The sequence below is a fragment of the Elephas maximus genome, chromosome 23 (genome assembly GCF_024166365.1).
Source record: "Elephas maximus indicus isolate mEleMax1 chromosome 23, mEleMax1 primary haplotype, whole genome shotgun sequence".
NCBI lineage: Eukaryota > Metazoa > Chordata > Mammalia > Proboscidea > Elephantidae > Elephas > Elephas maximus.
This window is the reverse complement of record NC_064841.1, coordinates 28320500-28346357: the sequence shown is the minus strand read 5'-3', so window position 1 is coordinate 28346357 and position 25858 is coordinate 28320500. Positions and strand designations below refer to the sequence as shown.

The 25858-nt window shown below is 39.3% G+C and overlaps 1 protein-coding gene across 4 annotated transcripts in view; it reads left to right on the top strand.

The window, feature by feature from the left end:
* Positions 1-25858, top strand: part of FNDC3B (fibronectin type III domain containing 3B) — a 391440-nt gene that overhangs the window by 45973 nt on the left and 319609 nt on the right. The window contains exon 2 of one of the 4 annotated variants that reach the window (XM_049867192.1): positions 3792-3936. The exons of the other annotated variants lie outside the window; for them this stretch is intronic. The gene's annotated coding sequence lies outside the window, so the exon portion shown is untranslated. The remainder of the gene's footprint in view (positions 1-3791; positions 3937-25858) is intronic. 4 annotated transcript variants of the gene reach the window in all.

Sequence of the window (25858 nt, the reverse complement as noted above, 5' to 3'; positions counted from 1 at the left end):
ATAATAATAATACTTACTGTGGAAGCAAACTGCCACATCTTTCTCTTGCAGTTGGTGGGTTCAAATTTTCAACCTTTTGGTTAGCAGCTGAGCACTTACCCACTCTGCCATCAGGGTTCCTTTTAGAACTTTGGAAGGGATTGGATATTTTGTGCATTGACTCTTGAAGTTAAGTGTGGTTCAGCCATCTCGGGGGTTCTCGTCCTTCAGCTTAAAGGCATGCTTTTGCATCTTGGAATTTTTGGCAGTACCCTTGACATGATGGAACCCACTCATGGGCTGTTTCACTTTGGTGTGGAACCAGAAGGCCCAGCTCTCATGATGGTGTACTGATTAGCCCATCACTGGTTCAGAGTATATGTGTACTTAGTAAAAATCTGCCAGGCCCCAAAGAGGGCTCAGAATATGAATAACCTAGTGATTGTTTTTATTAAGGGCATCTCATGTGTTACACATAGAATGTTGGTGTAGACGAGATTTTCTGAATCTAGCTGTTAGTCTTTGAAATACCTAACTCATTTTCCTGATAGTAACTAACTTAGGAATGAGTATTAAGAACTTCAGCTGCTTAAATGGGCTCTCAGGGTTTGGAAATAGCTAATGCTTTTCTCAAAGTTGATCGATCACTGGGGTGTCATTTTAGTTTAAAAATTGATATATGAAGATTTACAGTTGTGATTTGTTTACTTTCCTTGAAAATCATCTGTCCAGTTTTTTATCCCTGTATTCCTTTCAAGGATTGATTCAAAGACATTGATTGCTCCTCATAATTTTCAGTTAGTATTTTTAGTAGGTTTTTTTAAATTAGAAAATGAACAGCAAGCGTTGGGTTACCTTTTGGTTTCTCTCGTTTAGCAGCCACACTGAAATTTCCATCTGCCTTACTTCACCTCTCCAGTCATTTCTGTGTTCTCTATTAACCAGGTTTCTGTGGAATTTCTTTGGTCTCATTATTTCCTCTTGTTTCACATTATCAAGCACAGTGGCTGAGTGAAATTAATTGCTGACCTGAAACACATGTATTTTCTATGGATGTGGATATTCCTTGAGTACATTTGACGCTTTGATAATAATTATGATTAGGTTTGCAGTTCGTCTAATAAATTGAGCTGCAAGTCAGGAGCCTGTCACATTTACGAAAGTTAAATAACAAGAAACTTATCATTAACTAGCCTTGTAGGGAATAGTGTTTTGGCATTTGAGACCTTTGAAGTATAGGGATTCTTTTCTGTACCTGTCTAGTAAATTAAATGGGATTCTGGCCAATATGTACTTTTTTTCTTTCATAAATATTTCTCCCCCCCAAAATAATTTGAATAAACTCAGCTTTGGTCCTGCCTTCCCTAGCCATTCACTTTCTGTGGATAAGTCATATTCCTTGTTATTTGCAAAGCTGATGTAACAGCACAGCTGTTAAATGCTTGGCATTTCTGCTTCTGGTGAAATGCTATTTGTGCAAATTTATCTGCTCCAGATGTGTGACCAGCAAGCCACATTTCTAATTATAAGGATAGCCAAATTCCATTATAAGCACATCATGGGATTATTGGGGCTGGGAGGCATTTTGAGAGGACATCTAGTTCATTCTCCAGCCTTTCAGCAGGACCACACTTCATAAACCACTCCAGCACTGAACACAGCGGCAAAGAATGTTCCACCCATGTATAGGCTGAGCGTAGAATCTTTGGAATTATATCTGGAAAAAAAGATGAGTCCCTTTGGTCCAGCCCTCTTGCTTTATGGGTAAACAGGTTCTATCCACAGAAGTTTTGACTAATTCTGGACGTTAGGACTTTTTGCTTAGGCCTCACTCTGCTTTCACCTGAAGTGGCCTGTGTTGAAGGAGAGAAGATGGAAGTCTTGATTGGAGACGTTAATTTCAGACCCAGATGTAGCTCTCATTAACTTCATTTTAAAATAAGAGGTACAGGCATACCTCTGAGATAGGTTCGCTTCCAGACCACCACAATAAAGTGAATGTTGCCATAAAGTGAGTCACACGAATTTTTTGGTTTCCTAGTGCATATAAAAGTTATGGTTATACTATACTGTAGTCTCAGAAGTGTACGATAGCGTATGTCTAAAAAACAATGTACATACCTTAATTAAAAAATGCTTTATTGCTAAAAAATGCTAACCATCATCTGAGCCTTCAGCACGTTGTGATCTTTTTGCTGGTGGAGGATCCCGCCTCAGTGTTGATGGCTGCTGACCTGCCTCATCAGGGTGGTGGTGGCTGAAGGTTGCAGTGGCTGTGGCATTTTCGAAAAATAGGACAACAGTGGAGTTTGCCTCATTGACTGATGCTTTCAGGAAAGATTTCTCTGTAGCATGTGATGCTGTTTGATGGCATTTTACCCACAGTACAACTTCTTTCAAAATGGGAGTCAGTCCTCTCAAATCCTGCCGCTGCTTTATCAACTAAGTTTATGTAATGTTCTAAATCCTTCGTTGTCTTTTCAACAGTGTTCACAACATCTTCACCAGGAGTAGCTTCCATCTCAAGAAACTACTTTCTTTGCTCGTTTGTAAAAAGCAGCTCCTCATCATTAAAAGTTTTATCATGAGATTGCAGCAATTCAGTCACATCTTCAGGCTCCACTTCTCATTCTAGTTCTCTTGCTGTTTCCGCCGTATCTGCAGTTACTTCCTCCACTGAAGTCTTGAACCCCTCAGAGTCATCCATGAGCGTTGGAATGATTTTCTTCCAAACTCCTGTTGATACTTTGGACTTCCTCCCGTGACTCATGAAATGTTCTTAATGGCATCTAAAATAGTAAATCCTTCCTAGAAGGTTTTCAGTTTACTTTGTGCAGATCCATCAGAGGAACACTATCTATGGCAGCTATAAACCCCGCTATACAGTCTTACTAAATGTATTTCTTAAATAATAAGACTTCAAAGTCGAAATTATTTATTGATCCATGGGCTGCTGAATGGATGTTGTGTTAGCAGGCATGAAAACAACATTAATGTCCTTGTACATCTTCATCAGAGCTCTTGGGTAACCAGATTCGTTATCAGTGAGCAGTGAGCAGTAATACTTGGAAAGGAATCTTCTTTTCTGAGCAGTAGGTCTCAACAATGGGCTTAAAATATTCAGCAAGTCATGTTGTAAACAGATGTGCCGTCATCCAGGCTTGGTTGTCCATTTATAGAGCACAGGCAGCATAGCTGTAGCATCATTCTTAAGGGCCCTAGGATTTTTGGAATGGTAAAGGAGCATTGGTTTCAACTTAAAGTCACCGGTTGCATTAAACCCTAACGAGAGTCAGCCTGTCCTTTGGAGCTTTGAAGGCAGGCATTGTCAGAAAGGGATACTTAAATAAAACCTATTACCCCCAACTTCACAGAGAGTAAAAGACATTAGGTAGTTGTTAGGAAGCAAATTCACAATAAGAGAAAATGGTGAGTGCTAGATAATTAGGATAATGAAAATGGGAGGAAAACATCAAAAAATTTAATTTGATTTCTTCTGTAAATTGATGTTACCAGAATTTCAGGACATGGTCAGATCATATTAAAATATTATCACACCAAAAATATTAGAGATTATAAATCTTGTTTCCACACTATTAAATCCACGTATTTTTAAAAAATAATTTTTATTGTGCTTTAAGTGAAAGTTTACAAATCAAGTCAGTCTGTCACATATAAGCTTATATACACCTTACTACATACTCCCACTTACCCTCCCCCTAATGAGTCAGCGCGCTCCCTCCTTCCAGTCTCTCCTTTCGTGACGATTTTGCCAGTTTCTAACCCTCTCTACCCTCCCATCTCCCCTCCAGACAGGAGATGCCAACACAGTCTCAAGTGTCCACCTGATACAAGTAGCTCACTCTTCATCAGCATCTCTCTCCAACCCATTGTCCAGTCGCTTCCATGTCTGATGAGTTGTCTTCGGGAACAGTTCCTGTCCTGGGCCAACAGAAGGTTTGGGGACCATGACCGCTGGGATTCTTCTAGTCTTAATCAGACCATTATAAATCCACATGTTTTTTGTTAAATGAACTTATAGTAGCTGTGAGATCCCAGGCATAGGTTTGTGTTGTTTACTGTACTGTAGTCTTAGTTTTTTTTTTTTTTAATTACAACAAAAGTTATTTATATTCTTTGTTTAAAAAAAAATCAGACAAAAGAGAGGTATGAAACGTTGTACCCCTCCTTGTTATCGCACTTTGGCCTTTACATCAGTCTGAGTTCACAGAGTCTGCCACAGTTCTGTGGCCTTTGGATCAGTCAATGTCAGAAGGGAGAGGAATGTTCATGATTTTAGTGGCTACTTATTGCTTCTGAAAGACCAGGACCTAGTACTTGCTGGGAACATTTAAGAGGTATTCCAGAATCATAACAAAAATAGTATTATTATAACTGATATGTTTACTTTTTTCTAATGATTCTCTTCAACAATAGTGGGGGTGAAGTAAATCAGGCTCGATTATATTATGAATGAGGAAACCGAAGCAGAGGAAAGTTAGGCCGCTCGGTTAATATGGTTTGTTAACCATGTTAGGTGTCTGCTTAGAAAAGATTTTGGCTCCAAGCAAAACCTTTGTAAGACGTGTGACTAAGTATGTGGTTCCCTGTTTCTACTTTTCCTGCTTTTAAAAAAAAATAACATGTATTGCTTTCTTCTACACTATATAATTTACTTATTTATTATGTTCATTACCTTCCTCCCCCTAGTAGAATGTAAGCTCCATGAGGGCAGGGATTTCTGTCTTAGTAGGCACTGGTGGAATTTCTAGTGTCTGTAGGTGCTCAGTAAATTTAGTGACTAAGTGAATTGACCTGTGGCATACACTTGGTGCTATCAGGAGGTGGCAGTTCAGTGGTGGAATTCTCACCTTCCACGCAGGAGACCTGGATTTGATTCCCAGCTACCCAGCCTGTCTCTCAGTGGTGGTTTGCGTGTTGCCTGTTGGAATCTACTTGATGGCAGCTAACAACAACGTGATGCCGAATAGGTTTCAGTTGAGCTTCCAGGTTAAGACAGACTGGGAAGAAAGGCCTGGTTATCTGCTCCCAAAAATCAGCCAGTGAAAACACTGTGGATCACAGTGGTTCAATCTGCCCCTGGTCATTGGAATGCCACAGGACTGGGCAGCATTTCATTGCTGTGCGTGGGCTCAGCGTGAGTCGGGGCCAACTTGGTGTCAGCTAAACACCACTACCACCACCAGGAGATGAGACCTGCTTCCAGTGTTGTTTCAGCGGTTTGAAATCGCTGGATGACACTGATCACCTGACCTGATTCGAAGAGGTCATGTTTATAAACTGAGGCTGGGGATGCGGCCTGCAGATTTTTTTTTAGCTTTGCACAATATTATTAAAATATTTGGACCTAAGAAATGGAAGGACTTCACGTAAATCAAGATTTGTGATTTCTCTAGAAAAATCGGGAAATCTGGCAATAAAGGCCCCTATTCCTGCAGAGTAAGCTGCGTAACAGCTCGCTGTTTAGAAGGTTTATGCTTTACAGTTTGCAGTAGTCCCTGTCGCTCTCTGGTGGCCCCTGAATACTGGAGTTGAGTGTCGTTTGTTTTTCGCCATCATGTATATGCTGTTTTTTTTTTTTTTTAATGTTTTTAGCAGTGAAGAAATACTTCTCTGTAGCTGTTCATGAAAGAGGAAACATGGCAAGGTAGATCACTTCACTCGTTGACAATACCTCCTCGGCCCTTGTAATTTGAACACTGCCTCCCCTTGACACATTAATTATCTAAGCCTCTGCGCCTTACGTCTAGAGCCTCTGTTACTGTAGTGATGATTGCTGATGGTACGGAAAAGGGAAGAGAGAGCAGCCCAGACTTAGAGGAATTAACCTTGGTGCTTGGACTGTGGAAGTAGTGCCACGGAATGTGAGTCTGGGGAAAAACGCTTCCTTTGTGGAACATTAGCGCATAATAGATTCAGATGTTGAGAGTGTGTGGCCACATTGCTCAGTGATCAGATACAACCTTAGAAGGGCCCCAGAGGTGTATATTCTCTATGTGTACTATTTCCTGTCTACCAGAGAGATTTTATTTTTCTATTTCTTTCCACTTCTGTTTTTCTATTCCTATGGTTTTTATGGTGGCAGGAAATGCAAAAGATTTAGAAAACATTCTGATGTTTGAAAAAAAAGTGGTACTTTATCGAGGCAAGTGAATGTTTTAACATTCTTGCTTTGAAGACATAAAAAATTGAGTTTTGAATCTCTTAATAGAACAAACGGCCTACTATTCCTAGGATAAATTTTAATAAAGTGACATGGTTGAAACTGTGTAGAATCCAGATAGAATGGAGAGGGTCGTTTTGAGTCTTCATTGTTTAGAAAACAAATATATCTATTGTATGTTGAAAGAAATTGATTTTCTATTTTTAGGTAGTGTGTTTTTAGTGAAGACACATAACAGGAGTCCTGGTGATAGAATGGTTAAGTGCTCAGCTGTCACCCGAAAGGTCAGCAGTTTGAACCCACTCATCAGCTTCCCAGGAGAAAAGACCTGGCAGTCTGCTCCCGTAAAGATTACAGCCTAGAAAACCCTATGGGGCAGTTCCACTCTTGTCACATGAGGTTGCTATGTGTACCTAACAACAGTAACAACATTATAACGCAACATCTTAGGTGTTGTCCTGTTTTTCTTTTGCTGTTGTTTTGGACATAGCTGTTATGGACAGAGATAATGCTTGTTTTCTCTGTGGGCCTTAGTACTTGCCTGGTTTGGAATTTTGCAGATAAAACTTGATGTAATAGGATAATGAACACTTTGGAATTTGATAAGAAAGTGTGTGTGTGTTTTACAGAGCTTATACCTTGGTTAGGTTTCATTGATAAACTTTGGCAGAAATACGTTCAAAAATTTGAAGTAATTTGAGAGGCAAGTGATCTTACCCTCGTTTGTCAGAGGTGTGAACTCAGGTACTTTGTCTAAAAACTAAGGGGTGAATTTGATCATCTTTAAGGCACTGTGATTTAAAAACAAAACCAAAGGAAACATTTTAATTTCATTGTAAATTTTAAATGCTGAGGTTGCATTTCTGAAACTACTACATGTAGGTTGTAACCTGCTGGAAGGGAAATCCGAAGTTAAAACTGATGTAGGATGTGATTTGAAATCTTTGGTATCCGCCAGGGGCTACAAGAATTAAATGGCTGTCCATTTGGGATCTTCTTGGACCACATAGAGGCTGCAGGGGAATTCGAGAGCTGTAGGCTGGCTTTATTTAGAGCTTTGTAGCTGAATACAGTCTACTTTAACAAGAAATGATGTTAGTATATACCTCTTCTGGCTATGGATTTTGAAGCTTTTCCTGTTTATCACTGCAGCCCTTAACATTTTCAGAATAAGGAAAGAGAAGCTTAGAACCAGGAAGTAGCTTACCACATCTTGTTCCTGGAAAAGCTGGCCGCCTAAAAATGCTTATCATTTAAGGTGTGACCTGAATGAGTGTTCTACAGTTATAATTCTCCCTTAAAGAGCTGCTGTGGCTAAACGAGTACTTTCTAGGGAGCATTTCTAACTAGGCCTTTAGTTATGACTGCAATCACACATTAACAAAACTGCTGTGTTAGGGTCACAGAATTTAGACTTAGACTACATTCTCTTCAAGTTCCCTTCTAAGCACCTCATGTTGCAGATAAACACAGACCCTGGGAAACGTATGTCACACAGTCAGTGTAAGTAGCTGAACTAAGTTGAACCCAGATCTCTGGATTGCCATCCAGGTCCTCTTTCCCTAGTTTGATGTGGATTTTAGGCAACGTATCCTGTGTTAGAATTCCTTGCGAAATATTTAAAAACGGAAATATAACATACAGCAAATTATACAAGTCTACATCTTCATAAGTATATTTTGAGAGGTAATTGATCATTTCAAAACCATTTTTATTATAAATTCTACAAAAAGTTGCCACTGTGAGAGTATGGTATCATTTGTGTTGCCAATATTCTCCTGTGAAATGTGATGCTTAAAACAATTAGCTTTTACTGAACCAAAGTTGCTGTCAAGTCAATTTTGACTCATAGTGACCCTATAGTACAGAGTAGAACTGCCCCATAGGGTTTTCACGGAGTGCCTGGTGGGTTTGGACTGCTGACCTTTTGGTTAGCAGCCGAGCTCTTAACCACATCGCTACCAGGGCTCCAAGCTTGTACAGAAAAGGGGTATGTGTGTGTGTGTGTGTGTGTCTGTCTGTCTGTCTGCATATGTATGTATGTGGTAGCTTTTTACTTACTCAACAGTGAGACTTTAAAATTTATAGACAATGGTCACATAATATTCAAGGTTCTGTTTATTAGCTTTCTTGAGGGTAGAGAAGGCATTGAGAAAGATGTGACTTGTAATGGTGTTGAACTTCACAGAATCAGCTTTGAATAAATAGGATTTTTAATGTGCTGTCAACTTTTAAAACTCACAGTGAACAAATAAAACCCACAGGACTTTGTAAAGTAAAAATTAATTTAGAACAAATATTTCTTTCACTAGTTCTTGTTTCTGAATCAACCATTTCCATGAGGAATTCACAAAAATGTCTTCTAGAATGTGTATCATAGGAGTACAATTTAAGATTGGGGCAAAGTGTTTTACCACAGGATTTTTTAAACCTTGGAAAAAAACAGTAAGAATTCATCAGGGGTGAGGAAATTTCCTTAGTGAATGTTGGGAACAGGATGCGATGTGGCACAGCTGTCTGCAGAGGTTTGGAGGATTTCCCTGGGACAAAAGGCAGCACTGAGTCATCGGTGATTGGATGGGGGAACAAAGAATCAACACACACCAGAAACACGTCGAATGTCAGATTCGTTAAACCCTCAGCAGTATGAAAATTTTAAATTATAATTTCAATCTAAACAATATATTGGACAGAAGGATCCTGGAACATGAAAAAACAAAAGATTCCATTAACTTTTGTAAAGATCAAGGATATGGAGGTTAGAAAATCTCATAATTGACCCCTTATTTCTAAGGTCTCTTGAAATCCCAGCCCAGTTACATAAGTGGAAGGCTGTATTTCCAGTGTCTGCACAGTGCCAGGTGCATAAGACATCCGGGAAATGTTTGAACAACCAAGGGAATGAATTCCCAGGTTTGCCAACTCAACTTCTTATAACTCCAATCACAGGTATGATGTCAACATGGACTATTCATTTGTATTAGTGCTCTGGTTGTAATATCTGTCAGATGTGATGATGTTAAATTAGTTGAGTGGGTGTATTTAACCCTAATATCTTTTAAAAAATACTAGCTTTATTATAATTTTTTATAGTTTATTTTGTTGAGAATATACACAGCAGAACATACACCAATTCAATAGTTTCTACATGTACAATTTAGTGACATTGATTACATTCTTTGAATTGTGCAGCCATTCTCACCCTCCTTTTCTGAGTTATTCCTCTCCCATTAACATAAACTCACTGCTCCCTAAGGTTCCTATCTAATCTTTCAAGTTGCTGTTGTCTTTGATCCCATATAGACAATTCTTAAAAAAGCACAATGCTCGAGGCAGACATTCTTTACTAGTTAAGCTAAACTACTGTTTGGTTTTAAGATGATTCAGGGGATATTAACCCTGATATCCTAATTATTAGATACTGCTTTAAAATTTTTAAAAATAGTCCATTTTTAAATTCTCACAGCATTAATATTGTCTCTGAAATGTGACTTGAATTACAAGTAGAGGCCAGTGACTGTTTATACAACTTGTCCAGGATCAAACATGCTTCCTCTTTTCTGCTGGTATTATTTTGATTGACTTTGAGGATACCTGTGAGGAAGCGTCCTTGGTGTTTTTCTAACCAGTGGTTGGTAAATATGTGACATGAATCTCCTTGTTTCTTAATCCCACGACCTTGACAGTCATCTCTAATTATTGTTGAGCTGGGGCAGTGAATCTTCCTCAGTACTGCACTGTAGGCGGCTGGGGTGGGCATGTTAGAAGCAACCTAGGGCCATCACCAAATAACATAGGTGTGATGGAGCTAGAGAGGGATTTGCAATCAAGGTCACAGAAATGGTTCTTGATGGATTCTGAAGAATGACCCAAGTTTCCTGATTTTCCAGTGCAGCATTCTTTCTCATTTTGCTTGCTCATATAGCAAGGTTGTTGTGTGCCATCGAGTCGATTCCAGCTTGTAGTAACCCTGTAGGACAGAGTAGAACTACCCCATAGGGTTTCCAAGGCTATAATCTTTACGTGAGGAGGAGCCCTGGTGGTGCAGCCCTGGTGCATCATAGGTTAAGCACTCGGCTACTATCCGAAAGGTCAGTGGTTCGAATCCACCAGCTACTCTTGAGGGAGAAAGATGTGGCAGTCTGCTTCCGTAAAGATTACAGCTTTGCAAACCCTCTAGGGCAGTTCTCAGTCCTATAGGGTCCTGTGACTGGAAATAGACTCAGTGACAGTAGATGTGGTTTTTTTTGTTTGTTTAATCTTTATAGGAGAGATCATCAGGTCTTTTTTCCACCCCACACAGTGGCCTGTGGGTTAGAACTGCCGGCTTTTTGGTTAGCAGCTGATGCCTTAACTTTTGCACTACCAGGACTCCTTTACAGCAGGGTAAAGTTGTGAAAATGAATTGAAGTAATACCCTTACTTAGGACCTAGCCCACAAAAGTAAATCATCGTTTATCTTGTTTGATTTGGGTATTGAAGATATTATAGAAATCTAACTTTTCATCCCAGAAATCTCTTCAGTGCCTGTGAAGAGTTTGGGCAATAATTTAACAAAATAAGACTAGGGTTGGAAAAGTGGTGACTGGGAGTAGACTATAATAGAATAAAACAGTTTTGAAGTATTTGGGAAAATATATATTTTTTTAAGTAGCAATTGTTATAGGTACAAGTATGTCTTATGTGTTAAATAGAGCAGATAGGATTTCCACTTGGCAATGCTGCCAAAAGCTCAGCTGTATTTAAATTTGTTGTGGCAGATGATTCTTTTCATACATTTTGATGGGACTTTCTTCAGTTTGAATTACCAAGGTTTTATTCTATCTCTGTAATATTAAAATGTGAGAGGAGTAGAATCTGAGGAAGAGGTGGACATTTTCCCCGAATTTGCAAACATCTGAAAAAAATATGGTTAGAAATTACAAAAGTCAGGTATCTCATAGATATAGAAGTAGACATTGTTGCATCAAGCACACTATAATTTCATAGTATTCTAGTACTCTATTGGCTATATATATATGTGCATGTGTGTAGGTATGTTTCTATTTGTTTTGGGACCTCCTCATTTCGGCTCTGTGAAGTTAACTTGTCACTATGTTGCTGGAAACATGAGGACACTGTAAAATATGAAATACGGAAGTTAACAGTTCTTCAGAAAGTTGGCTTTTTTCTGTAGAATACACCCTTTAACATGCATTTTCATGTGGAATTTGAGTTTGTCCTGACAAATAGTCAGTCACTGAAGAGCAATTTTCAAAATGGTTTTTGCTTCCAGGAATATATCCCTAGTGCCCTGACTTTTTACTGACCTTTGTGTTGTGTATGTGTGGGAGGCGGAAGGGGACCTTTAATGAATGGCTTTAGACTGCCTCAGAGAATAAGGTTGCAGTTTTGAGCACAAGGTGGGCCAGCTACCTCTGTTCAGTTCATGACTGTGGGATGCACCTCTGAACTTAACACATCTTCTCTCAGACGCTGTCATAAATCCGTCATTACCGATGGAAAAAACAACACACGTTGCAAGCCTTTTTGATAGGGCTTGGTAATGTCATCTTGGAAAAAAGCAGCAGACCTCACCTACCTAACAATCAGTGCAGAACTGACAGGTCTTGGCACACAGAAGATCTGTGTAGATACCTCACAAACTTAGAACTTCGTGAACAGACTCAAGTGAAAGAACTGACTTAAGTATCAGTTAAAGAATTCATCAAATGCTTGAGTCCCTACAGTATGCCAGGTCCTATATAGGGTTGCTATGGGTCGGAATCGACTGTTCTTTTTGGTTTTATACTAGTATACTAAAAAGCTTTTAAAACGTATATTTTCTCCATCCTTAAAAAAAATTATTAAGTTATTTAACTTCCTCACACATTAAGTGGGAGGGAAAAGTGCACAAGACACATTTTATAGATGTAACAGACTGAGCAGAGGAAAGGCTGGAATGTCTCGGAGAGGCTCAGGATACCAGATATGGAGAAGAGTCTGACACCTAAACTCAGTTCGTCACCTTTAGTTCACACTGTGGGGAGGGAAGACACAGGGGATTCTTCGTAGATGCCATCGAAACTGGTTGCTGTCAAGTCGGTTCCGACGAACAGTGACCCCACAGGACAAAGCAGAACTGCCCACAGGGTTTCAAAGGCTTTGTAAGTCTTCGCTGAGGCAGACTGCCACATCTTTCTCCTGAGGGACAGCGGGCTGGTGGGTTCAAACTGCAGACCTTCCAGTTAGCACTCAAGTGCTTAACCACTGCACCAGCAGGTCGTTGTAGATTAATCTTCAAATAGCTTTAAGCAGTGAATAAAGGCTGGGCCTGGTGGTGTTAGTGGTTACACGCTTGGCTGGTAACCAAAAGGTTGGTGGTTCGAACTCATCAGCTGAAGAAAGATGTGACAGTCTGCTTCTGTAAAGATTAACAGCCTTGGAAACCCTACTGGGGTAGTTCTGCTCTGTCCTGTAGTGTCGCTATGGGTCAGAATCAGTTTGACGGCAACGGGTTTGGTAAGGTCTGGGAAGAATGGATGGAAAGTTTGGGAGAGGAAGAGAGAATAACATGAACAAAGGTACCGCAGGCAGCAGGAGGATGGCACACTCCCTGAAGAGTCAGGAAACCGTTTACAAGGGAGGGTTGTGTGAGCAGAGTACAGAGTGACATGTATATGGGAAGGGTGTTGTTTATGAGGATTTTTTATTTGGCCTGAGAAATCAGAGGTGTACAATATAATATATACCTCTTTAGTGTTGGGAAGGATGTAAGGCAGTGTAAACTTTAGTGTACTGTAAGAATCCATTACCTGCTGTTGTTCAAAGGGAAGATACCGAGGCTCTCTCTCCAGAGATTTTGATTTAGTTGATTAGAGATAGATTTGAGGAATTCGCATTTCTTAAAATAGCTTTATTGAGATACAATTCAGATACCACATAGTTTACCCATTTAAAGTTCAATGTTTTTTAGTACTTTCACAAGGTTGTACAACCATTGTTGTTGTTAGTTGCCATTGAGTTCACTTCTCCTTGTGGTGACCTTATTTATAATGGAACAAAACATTGCGAGGTCCTGTGGCATCTTTTTGTGATCTTTGGTACGTTTGAGTTCATTGTTGTGGCTGTTGTCTGTAGTGCCTTCCAACCTAGGGAGCTCACTTTCCAGCACCGTATCAGACGGTATTCTGTTGTGATCCATAAGGTTTTCATGGGCTAATTTTTGGAAGTAGATCTCCAGGCCTTTCTCCCTAGTCTGTCCTATCTCTGGAAGCTCCACTGAAACCTGTCCACCGTGGGTGACCCTGCTGGTATTTGAAATAATGGTGGCATAGCTTCCAGCATCATAGCAACATGGGAGCACTAGAGTATGACCAAGTGTTGGATGGGTGGCTACATACAACCGTAGCTGCTATTTTGTGCCGTCGAGTTGATTCTGACTCATAATGACCCTGTGTGACAGAGTAGGACTGCCTCATAGTGTTTCCTAGGCTGTAATATTTACGAAAGTGGACTGCTAGATCTTTTCTCTTGGGGAGCTGTTGGTGTGTTCGAACTGCCTACCTTTGGGTTAGCAGCCAAGCGCTTAACGATTGTGCCAGTAGAGCTCCTTTGTACAACCATTAAAAAAAAGGAAACCAAACTTGTTGCCATCAAGTCAATTCTGACGCATAGCAACCCTATAGGATAGGGTAGAACTGCCCTACAGGGTTTCCTAGGATGTAGATCTTTACAGAAGCAGACTGTCACCTCCTTCTCCCAGAGTAGCTGATGAGTTTGAACCTGCGGCCTCGTGGTTAGCAGCTGAGCACTTTAACCACTGTGCCACTAGGGCTCCTGTATAGCCATTAAAAACAACGATAAAAACACCTTGTTGCCCTCGAGTCAGTTGCGACTCATAGCAGCCCCATAGGGATTCTAAGGAGTATCTGGTGGATTCGAACTGCTGACCTTTTGGTTAGCAGCTGTAACTCACCGTAATGCTTAACGACTGCACCACCAGTTCCAGAATATTTTTTCCCCTCCTAAAAGAAACCTGTGCCTGTTAGTGGTTACTCCCTATTCCTGTTCCCCACCCCAGCCCTAGGCAACCACGAATCTACTTTCTGTCTGTAAAGATTTGTCAATTCTGGACATTGAATGTATGTAGAATCAGACAATATATGGCCTTTTGTGTCTGGCTTATTTCACTCAGTGTAATGTTTTCAAGGTTCAGCCATATTGTAGCATGTATTTGTACTTCATCCATTTTTATGCCAGATTTATATTCCATTACCTGAATATACCACATTTTGTTTATCCATTCTTCACTTGATGATCATTTAGGTTATTTCTACTTTTTTAACTTTTGAAAAATGCTGCTGTGAGCATTTGTGAGGACTGCATAAAACTTGATACTATTGTACCTGGCAACTGCATCATACCTGCAGAAACACTAACTCGAATGGTTTTAGAGCAACTTCCCCATTAGGTGAAGTCCCGTTCCACATCTCTGCCGCCCTGGCTTTTCTGCTTGAAGAATCACTAGTTTGTGAGTAAGTGAATGGCTTAGTGGAAGTGATGTTTTAGAAATGAATTGCATGGCCTGTACGTAGAGGGTAGAGTGGATGGAAGGAAGCTGATAGGCAGAATCAGCTAGTTTCCAGAATATAGAAGTGATTGGATTAGTTCTTGAACTCGGATGCTGCTGCTCCTGCTCATGGTAATGGAAAGGAATGGTCAGACTTCGTTAAAGGAAGAGTCCATTCAATTGCAGTGATTTAAAAATACCCAGCCATTTATATTTTTCACGGACTCAGACACAGCTCTCTCTGATTCTGACCTTATCTATTCCTATCATCCTGTTATTCCAAATAAATGTATTTTTACCGAGTCTGAGAGAGGAAATCCTGGGGTAATTTACGGATATGGTGTAATAAAAAATACTAGGTTATATTTTAAAGCCTCTGGTTTGGTGGGGATGTTTAGATATTATACAAGTCTGAGTCAGGACTGAATCTTTCGTGGTTCATTTTTAGACTTAGGATTCTATGATCTGTCTTGAAACTGAAAATAACTACTAAGAGGTTCATAGTCCGAGTGGCCCAGCTGTGCCTAGAACGAGCGGAAAACCGCAACTTTGCTCATGAGCGTTTGTGTGCCTTTAGAAGTTGTGACTGTCTTAGCCAGTGGCCCTTGGAACAGGAAGTTGTAGAGCTGTGTTTTGTCTAGTAGGATTGTCCTTGGCCAGATATCCATGATCAGCTCTACACTTTTCCATTAGATTATTTGATAGATAAGAAGAGGCTAGCCTTAAAATTCTCTTTGTTCTGTACACTTTCTTTTCTCTCCTGAAGAAAGTGTCATTAAACAAAATCAGAAAGTATTGAAAAAAATTCTTTATCCCCTGTACCTCACCAGTATCCTTAAAAAACTAGAAGTATACTTGTATACCTAGTTTTACACAAATAAGATCACAACGTAGACCTTTTTTTAACTTGTTATTTCCCTATAAACAAGGAGCCCCGGTGGTACAGTCATTAAGCACTTGGTTGCTAACTGAAAAGCTGGCAGTTCGAACCCACAGTGGCTCCACGGGAGAAAGATGTGGCAGCAGGGGTGGATTAAGGCATGTGAGGGCCCTAAGCACTGATCATTTGTGGTGCCCTCTCCTCTTCCTTTTCTTAATCACACATTCAAATAGGATATATGAGTTAGATACATACATGTGTTTGTGTGTGTGTCTTAGCTATCCATGACCATGAACAAAAGAAAAAACTCATAAAAGAAAATTTAATGACTAGAAAACAAATATTACAACAAATTATTTTTGGATAGATCTTTTATATCTAACATGTTATAGTTAAAAACATTTCTATTCTTTGCTCTTACAAATTCTTCAACGGTTTGATGACAATTAAGTGGTCGAACAGTATTTCCTTCCATACGTAATAAGAATAATGAATTGAGTCTTTCTTGAATCGTTGTATGCTGAGGGTTTTTGAGACTCTTTAGGGACAAAAATGAGTGTTCTGTTGTGCAGTTTGTGTAAAGTGAGGAGTGTGTGTAAAGCAATTTCAGCATTGGGAAATAGTGCATTGTATTTTATCTTCCGTTATGGAATCATATATGCCTACACGAGTAAAATTTGTCTTTCCTGAATCTGTAAACTTAGTTCTCATGTGAGAATGAAATTATTGCACTTCTCCGAAAAGGTTTGTATTTAAGTTATCGGCATAAGCCTGCGGTAATTTCTTGGGTGCCTTTGTGCATTTTTCAGCAGGTATATTCACATTGTTTAGGAAGGAAAATCTATTTGAAAAACCTTCGTATACTTTTGCCCTTCTTTTCATGCAAGATCCAAGTGTGTCAGTGATGGTGTGGTATGTGATTACATGTAGTGGATCTCTGGCACTCAGTGCTACTTTTGGAGCACTTCTGTCATTTACTAGTTTTTTTTCACTGCTTCTGTGGCGGTGAGCTGCTTGATAATCAGTATTTGGCAGTATTGCATTTTCAAAATCCTCTTAAATTATGTAAATACCCTATTAATGACTGGTAGGAATCTGTGCATGTCTTTAAATTTACTTCTGAATCTTGGAAAGCTTGACTCGTCTGATGAAAACGCTGCAATATATTATTTCACATAACCAACATAAATACTCTAGTGTTTGCATTTTATTGATGATGTTTTCAGCTTCTCTTTTGATAATCTCCTTTTTATGTCTGGTCTTTAGCAGTGTTTTCTAAGGCATCTAGAATCTGAGTGTACGATTCCAGAATTGCATTCATTGCTACAGCTTTCACTTTGCAGCATGTTTTAGACATTTTAGTACTCAATTGTTGCCTGAACAGATTTTAAGAACTGCCCATTGGTGAGTAGAGGCAGCAAGAAATGCATAGAGTAACTGAACAGTAGAAAAAAAAAAACTGCTTCTGGGCAACAATCTGCTGCACTATATCCTGCGAGATGAAGTGCATATGCGGCGCTTAGTATGAAAATGGTATATTTATTGTGTTCTAAAATTTTCTGTTGCATGCTTTTATAGCACCCTGAGACATTGACAGCGTTGCAGTAGGACTGGCCGCTCCACTTAGAAAAATCAATTTTGCAAACTTCACATAAATAGTGAAGTACTTGATTTGCAGTTTCTTCACCACTTTTACCTTTAAAGCTGATGTATGTGATAAATCAGTTGGAAATCAGATGGAAAGTCTGCTGAAGATACATATGTATCTCAAAACAATGCTTAGTTGGTCTGTTTGAGAAAGATGAGGAGTGGAATCTACAGACAAACGGAAATATCAAGCTATGCTTATTTCACTGAAAGTAGTTGATTGAACTTTATCACTTAAGTGTATAAATTTTTCATACAGTGTTTTAGAATATATGGTGAGTTGCCCTTTCTTCTGTTACCGTATTTTGACGTATGACCTGCTAAAAATGGATCAAACTGAGCAACAAGTTCAAATAAACCCCTCAAATTTCCATTTTGTGAGAAATCAAACACTTCATTTCTTCTTGAAAAGTTAGTCCACATTCAGCGAGTTTTATAATGACAGCAACAGTACTGACATTATTCATTAATTTGTGTTTCCAGTTCATGAGTTAAGCCGGAACCATGTCTTTGGTTTAAATATAACATACCATCTCTGTGAATTAAACTGTTTTCATGTTTATCAGTCATATTCAAGTTGCACCAATCACTAAATCCATCTGTAGCAAACAGAATTAAATGATTTAGAACTGAATAGTTTGCAAACAAAACAGTTTACAGAGCTGACTGATGGAGGGTATAGTAGCCACTCCCTTTTATAATTTTCCCCATTAGTTTTGCACCCTAGAAATATATTCTGGCTACAGAACCTTGTTTGTTTACCATCCAGAAACTTTCAACACAAATTTTCAAATGATCCACTGTCGTGTTGACAATCACTTGGCCCTCTTTCAGTCCAATAATTTGTATCATTAGAAGAAAAACTTCCATGAAACAGGATCTGTATTTCTGGTATTTATCGGGTCTACAGATGTGACAATTTCAAATTCTAAAAGGATTTCACTTTCTACACCATTAATTTTTTTTTTTAGTGCAACAAGGAATGGGTACAGGAATATGATTTATTTTATATTCCTATTGATATTAGTAATTTCAGCACTGTCAGTACTAGTGCAGCAATTTGCACCCATTAAAATCGAGTGTGCAATGGAAGAAGTCTCCTTCGATTCATTACGTTTTAAAAAAGAAGTTAATTTTGAAATTGTCTTAGGAATTCACAAATCCTTTTTATCTTGTGAGCTTTTGTTTTTGCGCTCCACTTAGTTGTTGCCATTTCATTTTTCCTGGATATAAAATTAAGTCATTTTTTAAATTCGTTTCTTCCATATTGAGTAAATTTGAATAATTGAAAATAAAAGTTATAAAACTAGTAAACTTATGTTCTAGAAGTCCTACCTAGAGCAATAAAGCAAGAAAAAGAAATAAAGGGAATCCAAATTGGAAAGGAAGAAGTTAAACTCTGATATGATCCTGTACGTAGAGAACCCTGAAGATACTACAAGAAAACTACTGGAACTAATAGATCCAACAGAGTAGCAGGATACAAGATCAGCATACAAAAATCAGTTGTGATTCCTCTACACCAACAGAGAGGATTTCAAGAAGGACATCAGGAAAACAATACCATTAATGATAGCCCCTAAAGAGATAAAATACTTAGGAATAAATCTAACCAGAGATGTAAAAGAGTTATACAAAGAAAACTACAAAACACTATTGTAGGAAACCGAAAGAGACCTACATAAATGGAAAAACATACCATGCTCATGGATAGGAAGACTCAACATTGAAAATACCAGTATTACCCAAAGCGATCTACAGGTACAATGCAGTCCCTTTCCAAACACCAACAGCATTCTTTTATGAGATGAAAAACTAATCACCAGCTTTATATGGAAAGGAAAGAGACCCCAGATAAACTAAGCATTGTTGAAGAAAAAGAACAAAGTAGAAGGCCTCACACTACCTGATCTCAGAACCTACTCTACAGTCATGGTAGTCAGAACAGCCTGGTACTGGTACAATGACAGACATGTAGACCAATGGAACAGAATTGAGAACCTAGATGTAAACCTATCCACCTACACAGAGTTGATATTTGGCAGAAGGCCAAAGCCCATTAAAAGAGGAAAAGACTGTCTTAACAAAAGGTGCTGGCAAAACTGGATATCCATCTTTAAAAAAAAAAAAAGAAACAGGATCCGTACCCCACACCGTACACAAAAACTAACTCAAAATGGATCAAAGACCTAAATGTAAAACTTAAAACGTTAAAGATCATGGAAAAAAAAAAAAAAGGACAACACCAGGTGCCCTAATACATGGCATAAATAGTATACAAACCATAACTAACAATGCACAAACATCAGAAGAGAAACTAGGTAACTGGGATCTCCTGAAACTTAAACTCTTAGGAAAAGACTTCACCAAAAGAGTAAAAAGAGAACCAACAGACCAGGAAAAACTTTTGGCTGCAACATGTCTGGCAAGAGTCTAATCTCTAAAATCTGTATGATACTTCAACAACGCTATGGTGCTTCCTTAAAAAACTAAAAATGGAAATACCGTATGATCCAGCAATCCCATTCCTAGGAATATATCCAAGAGAAATAAGTGCTGTGATGTGAATAGACATATGCACAACTATGTTCATTGCAGCATTATTCACAAAAGCAGAAAGACAGAAACAACCTAAGAGCCCATCAACAGATGAATGGATAAACCAATTATGATACACACAGTGTGATGCTACGCAACGATAAAGAACAGTGATGAATCCCGGAAATATCTCACAACATGGATGAATCTGGAGGGCATTGTGCTGAGTGAAATAAGGCGATCATAAAAGGATAAGTTTTATATGAGACCACTATTATAACAGCCCAAGAAAAGGTTTACACAGGACAAAACAATCTTTGATGGTTATGAGGGAGGGTAGACGTGGGGAGGGGAAATCACTAACTAGATAGACAGGTGTCAACTTTGGTGAAGGGAAGGACAACACACAATATAGAAGTTAGCACAACTTGATTTGGCGAAGTTACAGAAGCTTCCAAGACACATCCAGATACCTGGAGGGCACAACTTGATTTGGCAAAGTTATAGAAGCTTCCTAGACACATCCAGATACCTTGAGGGACCAAGTTACTGGGACTGAGGGCTGGGGACCGTGGCTTTGGGGGCATCTAGGTTAATTGGCATGACATAGGTCATAAAGAAAATGTTCTACATCCTACTTTGGTAAGTAGGGTCTGGCATCTTAAAAGCTTGTGAGCAGCCATCTAAGTTACATCTATTGGTCCCATCACTTTCAGAGCCAAAGGAGAGTGAAGAAAACCCAAAGACACAAGGAAAATATCAGTCCAAAGGACTAATGGACCACATCAACCACAGCTTCTACCAGCGTGAGACAAGAAGAACTAGATGATGCCTGGGTATCACCACCAAATACTCTGACAGGGATCACCATGGATGTTTCTGGAAAGAGTGGGAGAAAAATGTAGAACAAAATTTAAATGTAGAACACAAAAAAAGACCAGACTTATTGATCTCAAAGGGACTGGAGGAACCCCTGAGAGTGTGGCCCCTAGACACGCTTCTAACTCAGAACTGAAGCCACTCCTGAAGTCCATCTTGCAGGCAAAGATTAGACAGGCCTGTAAAACAATAACACATGTGAGAAAGATACTTCTTTGTTCAATCAAGTATATGAGACCAAATGGGCAATACCTGCCCAGAAGTAAAGAGAAGGCGGGGATAGAAAACCTGGACAAATGGACACAGGGAACCCAGTGTGTAAAGGGAAAAAGGGGAGATTGCTGACACATTGCAGAGATTTCAGCCAATGTCACAAAACAATTTGTGTATAAATTCTGAATGAGAAATTAATTTGCTCCGTAAACTTTCACCTAAAACACAATAAAATAAAAACAAAAAAGTAAATTTATAAAATTCTGTTTATATTTGAATTTGGATGCTAACACAGGTATTTATATTTGAAAATCGTTGTTAGGTGCTTTCGAGTTAATTCCGACTCATAGCGGCCCTGTGTACAACAGAACAAAACACTGCCCAGTCCTACACCATCCTCACAATTGTTTCTGTGTTTGAACCCATTGTTGCAGTCAGTATGTCACTCCATCTCATTGAGAGTCTGCGTCTTTTTCACTGTCTGCTTTACCAAGCATGATATCCTTTTCAAGGGACTGTTCCCTCTTGCTACCACGTCCAGAGTACATGAGACGAAGTTTCACCATCCTTGGTTCTAAGAAGCATTCCAACTGTACTAGTTCCAAGACAGATTTGTTCGTTCTTGTAGTCTGTGGTATATTTCAGTACTCTTCACCAATACCATAATTCAAAGGTATCAATTCTTTCTGGGTCTTCCTTATTCATTGTCCAGCTTTCTCATGCTTATGAGGTGATTGAAAATTACACATGGCTTGGGTCAGGTGCAACTTACTTCTCAAAGTGACATCTTCACTTTTGAACACCGTAAAGAGATCTTTTGCAGATTTGTCCAATGTAGTATGTTGTTTGGCTTCTTTCTTTCTTTTTTTTTTTCTTTCTTAATTGTACTTTAGATGAAGGTTTACAGAATAAACTAGCTTCTCATTAAACAGTATGCATATTGTTTTGTGACATTGGTTGACAACCCCACAACATGTTAACACTCTAACTTCTCAACCTTGGGTTCCATATTACCAGCTTTCCTTTCCTCTCCTGCCTTGTAGTCCTTGCCACTTGGGTGGTGTGCCCCTTTAGTCTTGTTTTGTCTTATGGGCCTGTCTAATCTTTGGCTTTAATCTTTGGCTGAAGGGCGAACCTCAGTAGTGACTTCATTACTGAGGATCCGGGGGCCATACTCTGGGTTTCTCCAGTCTCTGTCAGGCCAGTAAGCCTGGTCTTTCTTTGTGAGTTAGAATTTTGTTCTCATTTTTCTTCAGCTCTGTCCCGAGGGACCCTCTATTGTGATCCCTGTCAGAGCAGTCAGTGGTGGTAGCCAGGCACCATCTAGTTTTACTGGACTCAGTCTGGTGGAGGCCGTGGTAGTTGTGGTCCATTAGTCCTTTGGACTAATCTTTTCCTGGTGTCTTTAGTTTTCTTGACTATTCATTGCTTCTGAAGGGGTGAGACCAATGGAGTGTCTTAGATGGTGGGTCACAGGGTTTTAGGACCCCAGATGCTACTCACCAAAGTAGAATGTAGAATGTTTTTCTTTATAAATTATGTTATACCAATTGAGCTAGATGTTCCCTGAGACCATGGTCTCCACAGCCCTCAGTCTGGTAATTTGGTCCCTCAGGGAATGTGGATGTGTCTGTGGAGCTTCCATGACCTTGCCTTGGACAAGTTGGTTTCTTGGCTGCTGCTTCCATGGGTGTTGATGGTGGATCCAAGTAAAATGAAATCCTTGACAACTCCAGTATTTTCTCCGTATATCGTGATGTTACGTATTGGTTCAGTTGTGAGGATGTTTTGCTTCTTTTATGTTGAGGTGTAATCCATAGTGAAGGCTACAGTCTTTGATCTTCATCAGTAAGTGCTTCAAGCCCTCCTCACTTTCTACAGGCAAGGTTGTCGCATTTTCATATCACAGGTTGTTAATGAGTTTTCCTCCAATCCTGATGCCTCATTCTTCATGTAGTTCAACTTCTTGGATAATTTGCTCAGCATACAGACTGAATAAATGCGGTGAAAGGATACAACCCTGACACAGACCTTTCCTGACTTTAAACCATGCAGTATCCCCTTGTTCTGTTCAAATGACTGCCTCTTGGTCTATGTACATTGGGTTCCGCACGAACACAATTAAATTAAGTGTTCTGAAATTCTCATTCTTCACGATGTTATCCTTAATTTGTTGTGATCCACATAGTCGAAGGCCTTTGCCGAGTCAGTAAAACACAGGTAAACACTTTTCTGGTGTTCTTTGCTGTTATCCAAGATCCATGTGATGTTAGCAGTGATATCCCTTCTTCAATATCCTTTTCTGAATCCAGCTTCTGCAAACCTTTAAAATAATTTTCAAAATTTTATTTGTGTTTGATATTAATCATATTGTTCAATAATTTTTGTGTTTTGTTGGATCACCTTCTTTGAAACGGGCAGAAATATGGATCTCTTCCATTTGGTTGGTAGGGTAGCTGTCTTCCAAATTTCTGGGCATATAGGAGTGAGCGCTTCCATTGTTGTATCTTTGTTGAAACATCCCAGTTAGTATTTAGTTCATTCCTGGTGCCTTGTTTTTCCAATGCCTTCAGTGCAACTTGGACTTCTTCCTTCAATACCATCGGTTCTTGATCATATTCTGTCTCCTGAAATGGATGAATGTCAACAAGTTCTTTTTGGTATAGTAACTCTGTATTCTTTCCATCTTGTTTTGATGATTCCTGCATCCTTCAGTATTTTGCACATGGAATCCTTCAGCGTTGCAACCACTGAGGCTTAAATTTTCCCTTCAGTTATTTCAGCTTGAGAAATGCTGAGCATATTCTTCCCTTTTGGTTTTCTAAATCTAGGTTTTTGGACATTTCATTATAATACTTTGTCTTCTAGAGCTACCCTTTATAATCTTCAGCTCTTTTACTTCATCATTTCTTCCATTTGCAGTAGCTACTACTCTACATTCAAGAGCAACTTTCAGAGTCTCTTCTGACATTCATTTTGGTCTTTTCTGTCTTTTCCTTCTTTTTAATGACATCTTGCTTGCTTTATGATGTCTTTGATGTCATCCCAGAACTCGTCTGGTTTTTGGTTGTTAGGGTTCAAAGTGTCGATTTTGTTCTTGTAATGGCCTCTAAATTCTGGTGGAAGGTACTCCAGGTTGTCCTTTGACTTTCATAGGCTTGTTTCAATTTTCTAAGCTTCAACTTGAACTTGCGTATGAGCAATTGATGGTATGTTCCTCGGCCAGCCCGTGGGTGTGTTCTGACTGATGAAATCGAGCTTCTCCATTGTTTCTTTCCACAGATGTACTTGATTTGATTCCTGTGTATTCCATCTGGTGAGGTCCATGTGTGTAGTTGGCAGTTATGTTGTTGATAAAAGGTATTTGCAATGAAGAAGTTGTTAGTGTTACAAAATTTCGTAATGAGATTTCTGGCGTTGTTTGTATCACCAAGGTCATGTTTTCCAACTATGGATCCTTTTTCTTTGTTTCTAACTTTTGCACTCCAATCACCAGTAATCAATGCATCTTGATTATGTGTTTGATCAATTTCAGATTGTAGAAGTTGGTAAAAATCATCACTTTCTTCATCTTTGGCCTTAATGGTAGGCGTTTAAATTTGAATAGTAGTCATATTATCCTATTATTGACAATGCTGTACTCTAGGATAGGTATTGGAATGCTCTTTTTGGCAATGAATATGATACCATTCCTCTTCAATTTGTCATGCCTGGCATAGTGGGCCGTACGATTTTCTGATTCCAATGGCCAATACCAGTCCATCTCACCTCACTAATGCCTAGGAGATTGATCTTTAAGCGTTCCGTGTTATTTTTGATCACTCCCAATTGTCTCAGATTCATACTTCATATATTCCACATTCTGATTATTAATGCGTGTTTGCAGTGGTTCTTCTTATTTTGAGTCATGCCACATCAGCAGATGAAAGTCTCAAAAGCTTTACTCCTTCCACATCATTAAGGTTGACTCTACTTTGAAGAGGTAGCTCTTCCCAGTCGTATTTTGAGTGCTTCCAACATGAAGGGCTCATCTTCTGGTACTATATCAGTGTTCCACTACTATTCATGGGCCAGTTTTTTAAAAAAGTTTATTGCCAGGTCCTTCTTTCTAGTCTGTCTTAGTCTGGAAGCTTGCCTGAAACCTGTCCACCATGAGTGACCCTGGTAGTATTGAAATATTGGTGGCATAGTTTGAGCATCACAGTCACATGCAAGCCACCACGGTACAACAAACTGAAAGACAAGTGGTGGATATGAAGGTTAGTAAGTAGAAAAAGAATTTATTTGGAACATGTAATTTTGTTCTTCTGGCCTGAGACAGTCAGAAGTAATTTTATTTGCTTATCGTACGCTGTTGTTGGCGGGCCCTTCTCAGATCTCCACGAGTTTCTTCACCTTAAATAATACTTAAAAACTTGCTCATTAACTTTCTGTCCTTTGATGCTCTGTCTGCACAATTCATTGGCCTATTGGTGATACCCAGTGGAGGTGAGAGCGATAGCCAAGAGTGTGATACATATGTAATGGTATGCTCAATCTGAAGACTCGTTTTGGTTTGCTTTGCACAAGACTGGATCAGATACGTCACGAGTCACGTGCTTTTAGTGATTATAGTGCCCATGGCGTGTTCTTATGTGGTTGACAAGAGAGAACTGAATACGAGGTTATTCCTGATTGGTCAAGCACAAAAAGAAAAATATAATTGTTAGCATATATAAAAGTTATAAAATGATATTAATTTCATTTTGTGCCTCGCTAATTCCTTTCCACTGCGGCACTAGCTTTTCCTTGTGCCCTATCTGCTTGTCATCTTTGGGCCTTTGCTTTGGACAACTTGGTGCCCCTGTTTTGTTGATGCACTAAACATGTGCTTACCTTGCTAACTGGGTAATTCATCCCTGTGTGGCAGTCCACTTCATTAAAGATTACAGGCTTGGAAACAGTACAGGTCAGTTCTACTCTGTCCTTCGGGGTTGCTTTGAGTTGG